The sequence below is a fragment of the Sorex araneus genome, chromosome 8 (genome assembly GCF_027595985.1).
Source record: "Sorex araneus isolate mSorAra2 chromosome 8, mSorAra2.pri, whole genome shotgun sequence".
NCBI classification, from domain to species: domain Eukaryota; kingdom Metazoa; phylum Chordata; class Mammalia; order Eulipotyphla; family Soricidae; genus Sorex; species Sorex araneus.
In genome coordinates this window covers 60,448,917-60,466,635 of record NC_073309.1, presented here as the reverse complement: position 1 = coordinate 60,466,635, position 17,719 = coordinate 60,448,917, and positions in this window count along the sequence as shown.

Here is a 17,719-nt window from a genome sequence, read left to right as displayed (position 1 = left end):
ACGTTTCTCAAATCATGCCAGCCCTTCCCTGGCAGACATCAACTCCTATGGGCCAACAAAATACATTCTACACCAGTTGTGAGGGTGGATCGCTGGGTCATTCGATCCAACCCTCAACTGCATCCATCTCACCCAATCCCTGATGAGAAGTTCTTGCTTATGTCCCCAGAGTGTCGTCGAGGTAATACTCAAATAGATGTGTCTATTGGATAGCCTGACGGGGTAGACCATCCGCTCTGCCAATGAATTCTGCCTACCCACCTAAGGGAATATCCTGATCCAAGCATTTTCCCTCCTCTGCCAAGCACTGCCTGTAAACCCCTACCAGTCAAACGAATATATCCACCAGGTGTTTCTGTGGATTCTTGGGATGGTTGGCCATTGCCTGCTCCCCCCTTCCTCAGTCCCATGGCTGGTGAAGCTGGATTTCCCAACATCTTGCTGGGGAACTGCCTTCTCTAACAGCCCCCAGTGTGTCACCAAACAAACTTTGCCAACCGCTGTGTATGTGGATCACCTGGGTTCATAATTAAGCTTCCCTACTGCCTTCATCCAGAATGACATCCAACGAAAGTCCTCCCAGGATCTTGCTGGGAATCACCTCCCATGAAGGCCACTGAACCCAGTGTTCTCAATGAACTTACTGCACCTCAATGTATGAGTGTGGATCGCCTGGGCCAATCACCTTCCCCCCTACTAACTGTGTCATGACCCCACCAGTAGGGTAGCTCCCAGATCTCGACTGGGAAATGTCTTCCTCTGGCTGCTGCTACCCAAAATGCTCCTCCGTTAAAACTTCTCCAGGGAGTATGTGTGAGTGTTGGTCGTCCAGACCGGTTGCCATTCCCCAACCTGCCTTCGTAACCTCACCCATCCAGTTGTGAAGTCCTCTTCGGGGCATCTTGCTGGGGAATCCCCCTTTCAATTCCAGGCACAGCCAACTGTGCGTCGCTGGACAAACTCCTCCACAAAGTATGTGCTTGGCCTCCTTGGGATAGTCATTATCAACCTCACCAAATGCATGCCACCAAAAAGGCATGTACAAGTTCCTAATCCCATTTTCTCACCTCTGGCCAGCCTGCCCCGGGCAGGCACCGACTCCTGTGCGTGGTCAAAATATATTCTGCACCAATTGTGAGAGTGGATTGCCAGTGCTCGTCGATCCAACCCTCAACTGCTACCATCCCACCTACTGCCCAGCGAGAAATTCCTGTTCCCATCATCTTACTGGCAAACCACTTCCCCAGGCGATCTATGCCCCCTAGAATGCCGCTCAGCTACCTTCTCCAATAGATGTGTGTATGGATGGCCTGAGGGGGTCGACCACATGCTCTGTCAGTGAAATTCGCCTACCCGCCAATGGGAAGATCCTGCTCCACTCATTTTTGCCCGGTTATTGCCCTCTACCAGGTGTCACCTCCAAAACCTGGGCAGCACAACTAATATCTCCACTTGGTGTTTGTGGATGATCAAATGGTCGGCCTTTGTATCTCGCCCCTTCCTCAGTTCCCATGGGAGAGGAACCTTGTCCTCCTAATGTCTTCTTGGGTACCACCTTCCCAAATAGTCTACGTCCTCATTGTGTCACCCAAGTAATCTCGCCAACCGCTGTGTGTGTGTTTGGATCACCCCGGCTGGTCATCATCCTTTCCTCCTGCTTCACCTCTCAGATATCGCCTGGGAAACGCCATCCTTTGCCATCTGATACCAAAAATGCTCCCCTAATGTGTCTTCTCCAGGATGTGTGTATGTGTGTGGTTTACCCGGGCTGGTTGCCTTCTCCACTCTGACCTTAATCCCATCACCCAGGTTACTGCCCAGCTCTGCCAGGCGCTGCTCCAAAACCCTGCCAGCTGAACAATTATCCTCACTAGGTGTTTGAGTGGATGCCTGCAACTGTCAGCTATCGCCTGTGGCCCCTTCCTTGGTCCTCACGGAAGGGGAAGCTGGTCCTCTCAATGTCTTGTTGGGGAATCACCTTCCCTAACAGCCAGCACCTCCCAGTGTGTTACCTAACAAACCTTGCCAACCACTGGGTGTGTGTGGATCGCCCGGGCCAGTCGTCATCCTTCCCTCCCGCCTCCATGCCTTAGAACCCCAATGGGAAAGTCCTCCTCCCAGCAACGCACAGGGGAAGCACCCTCCCCTTAAGGCTCAATCCCTGTTGTATCGCCGAACTAACTTCACCTCGATGTATGTGTTTGTATCGCCCGGACCAGTCCCCATCCCCTACTAACTGCATTATGCCCCCACCAGTAATGAAGGTCCCAGCTCCCAGGTCTTCCCTGGGAAGTACTTTCCTCTGCCAGCCGCCACCCAAAATGCTCCCCCCCAAAAAAAAATTCTCCAGGGTGTATGTGTGAGTGTTGGTCGTCCAGGCCGTTTGCCATTCCCACTCCCACCTCGTAATGTCACCCACCCTCGAGGAAACTTTTTATGGGGCACTTCGCCAGGGAACTCTCCTCTACTGCCAGGCGCAGCCACCTGTGCATTGCTGAACAAACGTCACCACAAAGGATGTGTGCGTAATCTCCCAGGTCGGTCGCCATCCACCTTGCCAAATTCATGTTGCCCAGCAAGAATGGACAAGGTCCTACTCCCATTTTCTCGCCTCATGCCAGCCTTTCCCTGGTAGTCATTGACACCTGTGTGCCATCAATATGTTCTCCACCAGTCGTGAGGGTGGAACACCCTGTCCATTGTTCCAACCCTCAACCAAGAGCACTCCACCCATTCGCTGATGAGAAGTCCCTGTTCCCATCATCTTGCTGGCAAGCCGCTTTTCCCAGGTAGCTTATGGCCCCAGAGTACCGCCCAGCTAACTTCTCCAATAGATATGTGTACTGTATGGCCTGAAGGGGCCAACCATCAGCTCTGCCAATGAATTCCACCTACCTGACTAAGGAAATATCCTGCTTCAGGCATTTTCCCCAGTTACTGCCAAACTCCGTGATGCGCCACCCCCAAACCCTGCCAGCCAAATGATTATCTCCACCAGGTGTTTGTGTGCATGCCCAGGATGGTTGGCCACCGCCTCTGGCCCCTTCCTCAGTCCCCACGAGAGGGGTAGCTGGTCCTCTCAACATCTTGCTGGGGAACCACCTTCCCTAACAGCCAGTGTCCTCAGTGTGTCACCCAACAAACTTGTCTACCGAGATGTGTGTGTGGATCACCCAGGAAGGATGTGTCATCCTTCCCTCTCGCCTTCATGCCAACAGACACCCAATGGTAAAGTCCTTCTCCCAGCATCTCAATGGGGAAGCACCCTTCCCTGAAGGCTGCATTATCACCGAACTAACTTCACCTCAATGTATGTGTGTAAATCGCCTGGGCCTGCTGCCACACCCCTACTAATTGCATCACTCCCCGACAAAAAGGGTCGCTCCCAACTCCCAGATCTTGCCTGGGAGTGCCTTCCTCTGCCAGCCATCACCAGAAATGCTCACCCGAAAAAAATTTTCCAAGGTGTATGTGTGAGTGTTGGGCGTCCAGCCCAGTTATCTGTCGCGCGCCGCTTCGTCCAGCGAAGAAACACGCAACTCGGAGATCCTTTTGGCTGCGATTTATTCAGGAACTTTCTCATGCGTTAGAGAAAAAATCAGGAACGGGGACGTGGAGTAAGGAGGAAAAGGGGACGCATGAGGGAGAACCGACCAGCCAGGTGACTTCCCCCCTTATATACTTCTCCCTGCCTGTTTGCCCTCAAGTGTCTGCAGCTGATAAACCAGCCATAACTTGTGAGCGTGACAAGACATCCTGATTCCCCATCAGGTGTTGTTCACGAAGCACGGTGCAACCAACAAGAAACAGGTGTTCACGAAGCACGGTTCCATGGAGGCTCTCCACAGTTATCACTCCCAACTTTTTAACATCACCCACCTGGTAGGAAACACCTCTTTGGGCATCTCGCTGGGAAGCCCCTCCACTGCGACGTGCAGACCCCTGTGCATCACCAAACATACTGTGCCACAAAGGATGTGTGCGGAATCACCCAGGCCATTCGCCATCAACCTTGTCAAATGCATGTCACCCAACAAGTGTGGACAAGCTCCTACTCCCAGTTTCTCACCTCATGCCAGCTCTCCCCTGGCAGTTTTAGACTCCTGTGCACCGTTAAATTATCTTTTCCATCAGTTGTGAGGGTGGATCACTCGTATCTGTCCATCCAACTCTCAACTGCGACCGTCCTACCCACCCACTGGCGAGAAGTTCCTATTTCCATCATCTTGGATGGATGACAATCGGCCTGGTAGGCAAACTGCCTACCCAGGCAGCCTATGATGTCCAGTGTGCTGCTCAACCTATTTCTTCAATAGATGTGTGTGTTGGTTGGCCTGAGGGGATTGACCATGCACTCTGGTGAGTGAAACTCAGTCTACCCGCCAAAAGGAAGGTCTTAATCCACTCATTTTCCCCAGTTACTGCCATCGTCTCCAAGGTGCCTCACCAAATCCTGGCCGGCTGAACCACCAGGTATTTGTGCGGATGCCTGGGATGATCTGCCATTGTCTCTTGCCCTTTCATCAGTCCCCATTGGGAGGGAAGCTCGTCCGCCCAGCATCTTGCTGGGGAACCTCCTTCCCTAGAGCCAGTGTCCCCAGTGTGTCACCCAACAAACCTCGCCAACTGCTGTGTGTGTGTACGCACCCTGGCTGGTCACCATCCCCCATGCCAAATGCATGCCACTCAGCAAGGGCAGAAAAACTCATAAAACCCGTTGATCGCCTCATGTCACACCACCACTAAAGATGCCAACTCCCATGGGCCAAAAAAATATGTTCTCCACCAGTAGTGAGTGTTAATCACCCGGGGCTTTCAATACAACCCACAACTGAGTCCATCCCACCCAATTCTTGTGAGAAGTTCTGGTTCTCAATATGTTGCTGGCTAACTGCCTTCCCCAGGTGCCTTATGCCCCCAGAGTGCTGTCATGCTAACTTCTCCAATCGATGTGTATGTTGGGCTGCCGGAAGGGGTCACCCATCTGCTTTGCCAATGAATTACACTCACTCACCTAAGGGAATATCCTGCTCCAAGCATTTTCCACAGTTACTGACAAACTCTAACAGGCACCGCCCCCAAACCTACTAGTCAAACGAATATCTCCACCAGGTCTTTGTATGGATGCCAGGTATGGTCAACCATTGCCTGCGGTCCCTTCCTTTGTCCCAACAGGAAGGTAGGCTGGTCCTCTCAACAGCTTGCTGGGGAACCACCTTCCCTAACAGCCAGTGTCCCCTCTGTGTCACCTGACAAACTTCCCGACCGAGATGTGTGTATGTCGATCGCTCGGGCCGGTCATCATCCTTCCCTCCCATCTTCTTGCCAACAGGCACCCAATGGGAAAGTCTTCCTACCAGCATCTCGCTGTGGAAGCACCCTCTCCTGAAGGCCACAACCCCCTGTTTTATTGCCGAACTAACTTCACCTCAACATATGTTTATGGATCGCCTGGGCCGGTCACCATCCCCCCTAGTAACTGCATTTTGCCACCACAAGTAGGGTCGCTCCCACCTCCCAGATATCACCTGGGAAGCACCTTTCTCTGCCTGCTGCCATCAAAAGCACTCCCCCGAAAAAACTGCAGTGTATATGTGTGAGTGTTGGTCTTCCGGGCCGGTTACAAACTCCCTCCTGCCTTCATAACGTCACTCACTCAGTAAAGCCACCTTCCCCAGGCATCCTATTACCCCCAGAGTTCTGCCCAGCTAATTTCTCCAATCAATGTGTGTGGGTTGGCCCGAGGAGGTTGACCATCCACTCTGCCAATGAAATCTGCCTACCGGCCAGAGGTAAGATCCCGCTTAACTCATTTTGCCCAGTTACTGCCCTGCTTCCCTGAAATGTATTCTCCAGGGTGTATATGTGTGTGTGATTCACCCAGGCAGTTTCCTTTCCCATTCCAGCCTTTATCCATCACCCACCTAGTACGAAACTCCACATAGATGAATCTCACTGAGGAACAGCACTCCCCTACCAGGTGCAGCCCCCTGTGTAATGAGAAACAAAAATCAAAACAAAGGATGTGTGTTGTCGCCCGAGCTGGTCCCCATCCCCATTGCCAACAACCATGTGCAGAAAATCTCCTACAATCCATTGCCCTCCTCATGCCAGTCCTCCTCTGGCAGATGAAAATTCCTGTGGGCCATGAAAATATGTTCTCCACCTGCTGTGAGAGTGGATCAACTGGGGCCTTTGATGCAACCCTGAACAGTGTCTGTCCCACCCAATCCCTGGTGAGATGTTCCTGTTCCTAGCATTTTGCTGTCTAATTGCTTTCCCCAGACGGCTTATGCCTCAGAGTGTGCTGCCGAGTTAACTGCTCCAATAGATGCGTGTGTTGAATGGCCTGAGGGGGTAGACAATCCACTCTGCCAATGAACTCTGCCTACCCACCTTAGGGAATATCCTGATCCAAGCATTTTTCCTGGTTACTGCCCTCCTCTTCCAAGTGACACTTGGAATGCTTGTTGGTTGAATGAATATCTCCACCAGGTGTTTCTGTGGATGCTCGGGATGGTCAGCCATCCTCTGTCACACCTTCCTCTGTCCCACAGCTGTTGAAGCTGTACCTCCCAGCATCTTGCTGGGGAATTGCCTTCCCTAATAGCCAGCATCCCTAGTGTGTTACCCAACAAACCCTGCCAACCTCTGTGTGTGTGTATCACCCATGCCAATCGTCATGCTTCCCTCCCGCATTCATCTCCAATGAGGCAAAAAGGGAAAGTCCTCCCAGAATCATGCTGGGGAAGCTCCCTTCCCTGATGGTCGCTGCTCACAGTATCATGGACAAACTTACTTCACCGCAATGTTTGGGTGTAGATCGCCTGGGCTGATCACCTTCCCACTACTAACTGCATCATGTCCCCACCAGTAGGGAAGCTCCCAGCTCCCAGATCTCACCTGGGAAACACCTTCCTCTGCCAGCCGCTACCGGAAATGCTCCCCTGAAATAACTTCTCCAGGGCATATGTGTTTGTGGTACACCCAGGCCAGTTGCATTTTCCAGTCTGGCCTTTATCCTGTTACCCACCTAGTAGGAAACTGCGTAGGTGAATCTCATCGGGTAAACACCATCTCCTGCCAGGCAGAGTCCACTGTTTGTCAAGGAATAAACTTCACCACAAAGGATTAGGTTGGATGCACTCAAGCCAGTCACCATCAACCCTGGCAAATGCATGCTGTCCCCAAAGCTTAGAAAAGCTCCTACATCCAGTTGCTCTCCTCATGCCAGCCCTCCATGGCAGACATCGAATCCTATGGGCAAACAAAATATGTTCTTCACCAGTTGTGAGGTTGGATCTCCCGGGGCCTTCATGCCAACCCTCAACTGCATCCATCCCACCCAATCCCTGGTGAGAAGTTCCTGTTCCCAGCATCTTGCTGGCTAACCACCTTCCCTAGGCGACTTATGCCACCCAGAGCGCTGCCGAGCTAAAGGCTCCAATAGATGTGTGTGTTGGATGGCCTGAGGGGGAAGATCATCCATTCTGCCAATGAATTCCGCCTACCCACCTAAGGGAATATCTTTATCCAAGCATTTTCCCTGGTTCTGCCCTTCTTTGGCATGCACCACATGTAAACCCTCTTAGTCAAATGAATATCTCCACCAGGTGTTTCCATGGATGCTTGGGATGGTCAGCAATCACCTGCCGCCTCTTTCTCGGTCCTACGGCTGGCAAAGCTGGACCTCCCAGCATCTTGCTTGGGAACCGCCTTCCCTAACAGCTAATACCACTGGTGTGTCATCAAAAAAAAAAAAACTGTGCCAACCACTGTGTATGTGGATCACCTGGAACTTTGTTAAGCTTCCCTACTGCCTTTGTCCCTAATGGCATCCGACGGGAAAGTCCCAGCATCTCACCTGAGAAACACGACCCCTGGATTGCTCAACCCCCTTTTGTATCCCCAAACTAATTTCACCTCAATGCATGTGTGTGGATCGCCCGGGCCTGTCACCATCCCCCTACTAACTGCATTGTGCCACCACCAGTAGTGAAGCTCCAACTCCTAAGTCTTCCCTGGAACGTACCTTCCTCTGCCAGCCGCCTCCGAAATGCTCCCCAGAACAAACTTCTCCAGGGTGTATGAGTGAGTGTTTGTCGTCTGTGCCGGTTGCCGTCCCCCCTCTCAGCTTTGTAACATCACCCACCCTTGAGGAAACTCCTCTTCGGGGCATCTCGCCAGGTAATTTCTCTGCAAGGCAGAGACTCCTGTGCACTTGCATTGCAGAACAAACGTCACCACAAAGGATGTCTGTGGAATGGCCCAGGCCGGTCGCCATCAACTTTGCCAAGTGCATGCCGCCCAGAAAGCGTGGACAAGCTCCTAATTCCTGTTTCTCGCCTCATTGCAGCCCTTCCTTGGCAGGCATCGACTCCAATGCACTGTCAAAATATGTTCTCCACCAGTCACTATGGTGGATTGCCCATGTCAGTCAGTCCAACCCTCAACCATGACCATCCCACCCACCGCTGGCAAGCAGTTCCTGCTCTCATGTTCTTGATGGAAAACCTCCTTCTCCAGGTGCCCTCTTCCCCCAGAGTACAGCCCAGCTAATTTCTCAAATATATGTGTGTGTTGGATGGCCTGAAGGGGTTGACCATTAACTGTGCAAATGAAATCCATCTTTCCCCCAAAGGAAAGACCCCGCTCCATTCATTTTGCCCAGTTACTGCCCTCCTCTACCTAGCACCGCCCCAAAAGCCAGGGCGACTAAACGATTATCTCCACTAGGTGTTTGTGGATGCCCGGGACGGCAGGCCATCTTATCTCACCTTTCCTTGGTTCCCACGGCAGGGGAAGGTCATCCTCCCAATGTTTGACTGGGGAACCACCTTCATAAGAGTCAGCGCCTCCAGTGTGTCACCCAACAAACCTCTGCAACCGCTGTGTGTGTGGACCGCCCAGGCCAATCATCATCTTTCCCTTCCGGCTTTATTTCAAATGACACCTAAAAGGAAATTCCTCCCAGCATCACGCTGGGGAAGCTCCCTCACCTGAAGGCCACTGCCCCCCTACCCCATTTTATCGAGTAACTTACTTCACCTCAATGTGGTCGACTCCCCTCCCACTAACTGCTTCGTGCCCCCACCAATAGGGAAGCTCCCAGCTCCCTGATCTTGCCTGGAAAATGCCTTTTTCTGCAGCCGGTACTCAAAATGTTCCCCTGAAATATCTTCTCCAGGGTGTGTATGTGTGTATGGTTCACCGTAGCCAGTTGACTTCCCCACACCTCCAGGTGTTTCTGTGGATGCCTGGGACAGTAACCATAACCTGTTGCCCCTTCCTCAGTCCCACAGCTGGTGAAGCTCGACCTTCCAGCATCTTGCTGGGGAACTGACTTACCTAACAGCCAGCACTCTAACTTCCCCAGGTGGCCTCTGCCCGCAGAGCACCACCCAGCTAACTTCTCCAATACATGTGTGTGTGTGTGTGTGTGTGTGTGTGTGTGTGTGTGTGTGTTGGATGGCCTGAGGGGGTCGACCATCTGCTTTGACAATGAAATCCTCCCACTCACCAAAGGGAAGATCCTGCTCCACTCATTTTGCCCAGTTACTGACCTCCTCTGACGGGCCCCACTACAAAATCCTTGCGCTAAACTAATATCTCCACCAGTTGTTTGTGAGGATGCCCGGGACAGTTGGCCATCATCTCTTGCCCCTTCTCACTGTGTGTGTAGATCTCCTGGGCCAGTCGTCACGCTTCCCTCTCAAATGACCAAGAGGGAAAGTCCTACCTGCATCACACTGAGGAAGCACCTTCCCCTGAAGGCCATTGCCCTGTTTTAACAATGAACTTAATTCACTTGATGGATGAGTGTGGATCACCCAGGCCTGTCGCCTTCCCCCCTACTAACTGCATTGTGCCCAACCAGTAGGGAAGCTCCCAGTTCCCAGATATTGCCTGGGAAAATTCTTACTCTGCCATCTGCTATGCAAAATGCTCACCTGAAATATCATCTCCAGGGTATGTATGTGTGTGTGGTTCACCCGGGCCTGTTGCCTTCCCCACTCCGGCCTTCATCCGTCACTCACCCAGTATGAAACTCTGCCTAGGTGAATTTCACAGGAACAGAACTCTCCTATCAGGTGTAGCCCATGTGTACCAGGGAACAGAAATCAAAGGATGTGTGTTGACATCCAAGGTGGTCGCCATTCCCCTTGCCACATGCATGCCACTCACCATGCGCAGAATATCTGTATCCCATTGCCCGCCTCATGCCATTCTTCCCTTGGCACACGACAAATCCTGTGGGCAAGAAAATATGTTCTCCACCTGCTGTGAGAGTGGATCGACTGGGGCCTTTGATGCACATCCCAACCAGTTCCTGGTGAGCGGTTCCTGTTCCCAGCATCTTGCTGTCTAACCACCATCCCCAGATGGCTTATGCCCCTGAGAGTGCTATCCAGCTAACTGCTCCAATAGATGTGTGTGTTGGATGGCCTGAGGGGTAGACCATGCACTCTGCCAATAAATTCCACCTGCCCACCTTAGGAAATATCGTCATCCAAACATTTTCCCCGGTTACTGCCCTCCTTTGCCAGGCGCCGCCCGTAAACCCTGCCAGTAGAATGAATATCTCCACCAGGTATTTCTGTGGATGTTTGGGTCAGTCAGCCATCGCCTGTCACCTATTTCTTGATCTCACGACTAGCGAAACTGTACCAACCAGCATTTGCAGGGGAACCACCTTTCCTAATAGCCTGTGCCCCCAGTGTGTCATCCAACAAACCTCTCTGTGTGTTGATTACCCGGGCTGGTTGTCATTTCTTTAGTCATGCCTTCGTCTCCAATAACACCAAAAGGGAAAGTCCTCCCAGCATAAGTCTGGAGAAGCACACTCTCCTGAAGGCCTCTGCACCCGGTTTCATCAACAAACTTGCTTCACAGCATTGTATGTGTGTGGAACGCCCGGGCCGGTCACTTCCCCCCTACTAACTGCATTGTGCCTGACCAGTAGGGAAGCTCCCAACCCCCAGATCCTGTATGGGAAATGCCCTCCTCTGCCAGCCGGTACCTAAAATTCTCCCCTAATGTGTGTTCTCCGATATGTGTATGTATGTGTGGTACACTCAGGCCAGTTGCCTTCCCCACTCCAGCCTTCATCCTGTCACTCTCCCAGTAGGAAATTGTGCCTAGGGGCATCTCGACAGGGAACTGCCCTCCCCTGCCAGGTGCAGCCCCCTGTGTGTCAGGGCACAAACTTCACCTCAAAGGATATGCGTGGACGTGCCGGGTTGGTCACCCTCCCCTTTGCTAAATGCATACCACCACCAAGCACAGAAAAGCTCCTACAACCCATTGCCTGCCTCATGCCAGCCCTCCCATGGCAGACATAGACTCCTGTGTGCCAACAAAATACGTGCTCCAGCAGTTGTGAAGGTGGATCGCCTGGGGCCTCCAATCAAACCATATCTGTGTCCATCCCATCAATTCCTTGTGAGAAGTTCCTATTCCCAGCATCTTGCTGGCTAACTGTCTTCTCCAGGTAACCTATGCCCCCCAGATTAACGCCGAGCTAATTGCTCCAAAAGATGTGTTTTGAGTGCCCTGCGGGGTCGCCCATATGCTCTGCCAATGAATTCTGCCTACCCACCTAAGGAAATATCCTGCTCCATGTGTTTTTTTGGTTACTGCCTGCCTCTGCCAGGCGCCGCTCACAAACCCTGGTGGTTGAATGAATATCTAAGCCAGGTGTTTATGTTGATGCCTGGGACAGTTGGTCATCGACTGTGGCCCCTGCTTGGTCCCATGGGAATGGAAGCTGGTCCTCCTAGTGTCTTGCTGGAGAACCACCTTCCCTAACAGCCAATGCCAACATTGTATCCCCACAAACTTCGCCAGTGAGGTGTGTATTGGCTCGCCCGGGTCGGTCATCCTCCTTCCCTCCCACCTTTACCCCAACAGACATCCAATGGGAAAGTCCTCCTCCCAGCATCTGGCTGGGGAAGCACACACCCCCTGAAGGCCGCAAACCGCTGTTTTATCTCTGTGTTGTATGTATGTGGATCGCTAGGGCTGGTTGCCATCCTTCCTACTAACTGCGTCATTCCCCCACCAGTAGTGAAGCTCCCAGCTCCCAGATCTCACCTGGGAAGTGCCTTACTCTGCCAGTGCCACCCGAAATGCTACCTGAAAAAAATTCTCCAGGGTGAATGTGAGTTTTGTGCATCTGGGCCCGTTACAACCTCCCTTCCTGCCTTAGTAACATCACCCACCTGGTATGAAGCTCCTCTTCAGGGCATCTCGCCAGGGAACCTCCTTCTCATGCCAGGCACAGCCCCCTGTGTGTCGCCGAACAAACTTCACCACAAAGGACGTGCATGTGGAATTGCCTGAGCCAGTTGCTATCATCCACCAAATTCATACCCCCAACAAGTGTGGACAAACTGCTACTCCAACTTTTTCGCCTCATGCTAGCCCTGCCCTGGCAGGTGTCGACTCCTGTGCGCCTTCAAAATATGTTCTCCACCACTCGTGAGGATGGATAGCCCATTTCCGTTGATCCAACCCTCAAATGCGACCATCCCACCCACCACCAGCCAGAAGTGCAGCTTCCCATCATCTTGTTGGCAAACTGCCTTCTCCAGGCTGCCTATGCCCCTCAGAGTGCCGCCCAGATAACTTCTTCAATACACATGTGTGTTTGATGCCCTGACGGAGTCAACCTTCCTCTATGCCAATGAAATGCACCCACCATCAAAGGGAACGTCCCACTCCACTCATTTTACCTGGCTATTGCCATCCTTTGACAGGCACTGCTACTAAAGCCTTTTTACCAGAACTAATTTCTTCACCAGATGTTTGTGAGGATACCTGGTATGGTCCGCATTTGCCTCTCACCTCTTCCTCAATCCTCACAAGAAGGGAAGCTCATCATCCCAGCATCTTGCTTGGGAACTGCCTTCCCAAAGAGTTGGAGCTCCCCAGTTGGCAACAAACTTTGCCAACTGCTCTGTGTATGGTTCCCTGGGCCAGTCATCATGCTTCCTTCCCACCTTCGTCTCCAATGACACCAAAAGGGAAAGTCCTCCCAGAATCACGCTGGGGAATCACCCTCCCCTAAAGGCTGCTGCCTCCAGTTTCATTGACAAATTTACTTCACCACAATGTATGAGTATGGGTTGCCCAAGCCGGTCGCCTCCCCCCTTACTAACTGCCCCCAAGCTACAAGATCTCGCCTGGGAAATGCCTTTCCCTGACAGCCGCTACTGAAAATGCTCCCCTGAAATAACTTCTGCAGGGTGTGTATGTGTTTGTGGTTCACCCAGGCCGGTTGCATTTCCCACTCTGGCCTTTATCTTGTTACCACCCGGTAGGACACTATGCCTAGGCGAATCTCATCGGGTAAACGCCATATTCTGCCAGGGATTGCCCGCTGTGTGTTGAGGAAAATACCACCACAAAGGATTAGTTTGGATGCACCTGAGCCAGTTGCCATCAACCTTGGCAGATGCAAGATGTGCCACAAGCTTAGAAAAGCTCCTACATCCAGTTGTTCTCCTCATGCCAGCCATCTATGGCAGACATCGACTCTTATGGGCTAATAAAATATGTTCTTCACAAGTTGTGAGGGTGAATCTCCTGGTATTTTCGACCCAACCCTCAGTTGCATCCATCCCAACCAATCCCTGGTGAGAAGTTCCTGTTCCCACCATCTTGCTGTCTAACCGCCTTTCCTAGGTGGCTTATGCCACCTAGAGCACCGCCGAACTAACTGCTCCAATAGATGTGTGTGTTGGATGGCCTGAGGGAGAAGACCATCCGCTCTGCCAATGAATTCTGCCTACTCACCTAAGGGAATATCCTGATCCAAGCATTTCCCTGGTACTGCCCTCCTTTGGCATAAACCCTCTCGGTCGAATGAATATCTCCACCAGGTGTTTCCATGGATGCTTGGGATGGTCAGCTATTGCCTGCTGCCACTTCCTCGGTCCCATAACTGCCAAAGCTGGACCTCTCAGTATCTTGCTTGGGAACGCCTTCCCTAACAGCCAGTACTCACACTAAGTCACCAAACAATCTTTGCCAAAACGCTGTGTATGTGGATCGCCTGGAACTTTAGTTAAGCTTCCCTACCTCTTTCGTCCCTAATGACATCCAATGGGAAAGTCCTCCCAGCATGTCGCCTGGGAAGCATGCCCCTTGAATTGCTCAACCCCCTATTCTATCCCTGAACTAACTTCACCTCACCTCAATGTATGTGTGTGGATCGTCCGGGCCTGTCACCATCCCCTACTAACTGCATTGCGCCATGACCTGTAGTGAAGCTCCCAGCTCCTAAGTCTTCCTGGAAAGTACCTTCCTCTGCCAGCCACCTCCGAAATGCTCCCCAGAACAAACTTCTCCAGGGTGTATGTGTGAGTGTTTGTTGTCCGTGCTGGTTGCCATCCCCCCTCTAGCCTTCGTGATGTCACCCACACTTGAGGAAACTCCTCTTCAGGGCATCTTGGAAGGGAACTCCCCTGGATGCCAGACATAGCCCCCTATGCATTGCTGAACAAATGCCAACACAAAGGATGTATGTGGAATGGAATAGGCCGGGCTCCATCAACCTTGCCAAGTGCATGCCCCCCAGAAAGTGTGGACAAACTCTGAATCCCTGTTTCTCACCTCATTGCAGCCCTTTCCTGGCATGTGTCGACTCCTGTGCCCCCTCAAAATATGTTCTCTACCAGTCGTTATGGTGGATTGCCCAGGGCCTTTGATCCAACTCTCACTCGCCGTCTAGTAGTCCCTGTTCCCATGTTCTTGATGGAAAACCGCCTTCCCCAGGTGCCCAGTTAGCCCAGCTAACTTCTCCAAGAGATGTGTGTTGGATAGCCTGAGGGGGTCAGCCATCCACTCTGCAAATGTAATCTGCCTGCCCGCCAATGGGAAGACCCTGTTCCACTCATGTTTCCCGGTTACTGCCCTCCTATACCTGGCGCCGTCCCCAAAGCCTGGTCGGCTTAACTTTATCTTCACTAGGTGTTTGTGGATACCCAGGACGGCAACCTTCGTATGGCACCCCTTCCTCAGTCACCAAGGGAGGGGGAGTTCATCCTCCCAATATTTTGCTGGGGAATTGCCATCCCTAAGAGTCAGCGCCCCCAGTGTATTACCCATCAAACCTCGCCAACCGTTGCGTGTTGGATTGCCCGGACTGATTGTCATCCTTCCCTCCCGCCTTTGTCTCAAATTACACCAAAGGGGAAAGTCCTCCAGAATCACGCTGGTGCAGCACACTCCTCTGAAGCCCGCTGCCCCCCATATAATCAAGAAACTTACTTCACCATGATGTATGTGTGTAAATCGCCCCGGCTGGTCGCCTTCCCTCCTACTAACTGCATCGCACCCCCACCAGAAGGGAAGATACAAGCTCCTAGATCTTGCCTAGAAAATTCTTTCCTCTACCAGCTTCTACCCGAAATGCTGCCCTGAAATATCTTCTCCGGGGTGTGTATGTGTGTGTGGCTTGCCAGGGCCAATTGTTTTCCCCACTTCGGCCTTCATCGTGCCACCTAACAGGTAGGAAACTCTACATAGGTGCATCTCATCAGGGAATGGCCATCCACTGTCATGTGCAGCCCCTCTGTGTCTGGGAACAAACTTCACCACAAAGGATGTGTGTGGACGCACCCGGCCTGTTTGTCATCCCCCTTGCCAAATGCATGTCACCACCAAAGTGCATAAAAGTTCCTGAAACCCGTTGCTTCCCTCAGCAATCCCTCCCCTGGGAGACATAGACTCCTGTGGGCCAAAAAAAAATACGTTCTCCACCAGTTGTGTGGGTGGATTGCTGGAGCCTTCGATAAAACCCTCAACTGTGTCCATCCCACGCAATTCCTGGCAAGAAATTCCTGTTCCCTGCATCTTGCTGGCTAACCGTCTTCCCCAGGCTACTTATGCACACCCCCCCCATACCCCATCACCGCCGAGCTAACTGCTCCAATAGATGTGTGATGGATGGCCTGAGGAGGTAAACCATCTGCTCTGACAATGAACTCGCCTACCCACCTAAGGGAGTATCCTGATCCAACATTTTCCCCAGTTACTGCCCTTCTCTGTCTGGTGCCACCCATAAACCCTGCCAGTTAAGCAAATATCTCCACCAAGTGTTTCTGTGGATGCCTGGTATGGTTTGCCATAACCTGTTTCCCCTTCCTAGGTCCCACAGCTGGTGAAGCTGGACCTTCCAGCACCTTGCTGGGGAATCGACTTCCCTAACATTGGCACCCCCAGTGTGTCACCAAACTTTGCCAGCTGCTGTGTTTGTGGATCACCTGGAATGTTAGTTAAGCTTCTGTACCGCCTTCATCCCAAAAGACATCCAATGGGAAAGTCCAGCATCTCGCTGGGGAAGCACCCTTCCCTGAAAGCCACTGAACCCAGCGTTCTCAAAGAACTTACTTCACTGCGATATATGCGTGTGGATCGTCCGGGCCGGTCACCTTCCCCCTTATTAACTGCATCACGCCCCAACAGTAGGGCAGCTCCCAGCTCTCAGATCTCGCATGGGAAGTATCTTCCTCTGCCAGCTGCTACCCGAAATGCTCCCCCAAAAAAACTTCGACAGGGTCAATGTGTGAGTGTTGATCATCCAGGCCGGTTGCCATCCCCCTCCTGCCTTCATAACATCACCAAACCGGGTTGAAACTCATCTTTGGGGCATATTGCCAGGTAAAGCCCCTTCCTCTGCCAGGCACAGCACCCTGTGCATCGCTGAACAAACTGCCACAAACTCTCCCCGGGCCGGTCACTATCAATCTCGCCAAATGCGTTCTGCCAAATAAGCCTGTACAAGCTCCTGATCCCACTATCTCACCTCATGCTAGCCCACCCCTGGGAAGCATCGACTCCTGTGTGCCGTCAAAATATGTTCTCCACCAGTCATGAGGGTGGATGTCAATCCAACTCTCAACTGGGACCATCTCACCCATCCACCAGCGTAAAGGGCCAGTTCCCATCATCTTGCTGGCAAATCGCCTTCCCCAGGCTGCCTCTGCCCCCCAGAGGACTTCCCAGCTAACTTCTCCAATGCTGTGTGTGTTGGATGGCCTGAGGGGGTCAACCATCTGCTCTGCCAATGAAATCTGCCCACCCGCCAAAGATGCTGCTACCAAATCTTTGTGCCCAAACTAATATCTATACCAGGTGTTTATGAGGATGCCCGAGAAGGTGGCCGTCATCTCTTGCCCCTTCTCACTGTGTGTGTGTGTCACCTGGGCCAGTCATCATGCTTCCCTCCTGTCTTCGTCTCAAATGAAACAATGCCTCCCAGCATCACAATGGGGAAGCACTCTCCCCTGAAGGCGTCTGCACCCGTTTTAATGACAAACTTACTTCACTGTGATGTATCAGTGTGGATCGCCTGGGCCAGTCGCTTTCCCCCCAACTAACTGCATTGTGCCCTCCCAGCATCACCCTGAGGAAGCACCCTACTCTGAAGGACCCTGCCCTCTGTTTTAACGATGAACTTATTTCACCATGATGGATGAATGTGGATCGCCCAGGCTGGTCACCGTCCCCCCTACTAACTGCATCACACACACAACACATGTGCTCGGCCACATGGCACAAGCAGCACATGGGCTCAGGCAGCATATGCGCGCGCTTCCTTTGTTCAAGGTGTCTTTTATAGGGTCTCTTCAACCTGCCCCCACGTGGGGGCTTCTTCTCGGGTAAAAGTCCGTTGCTAAGGAGGTTACCAGGGAGGTTGGGAGTGGTGATGGTC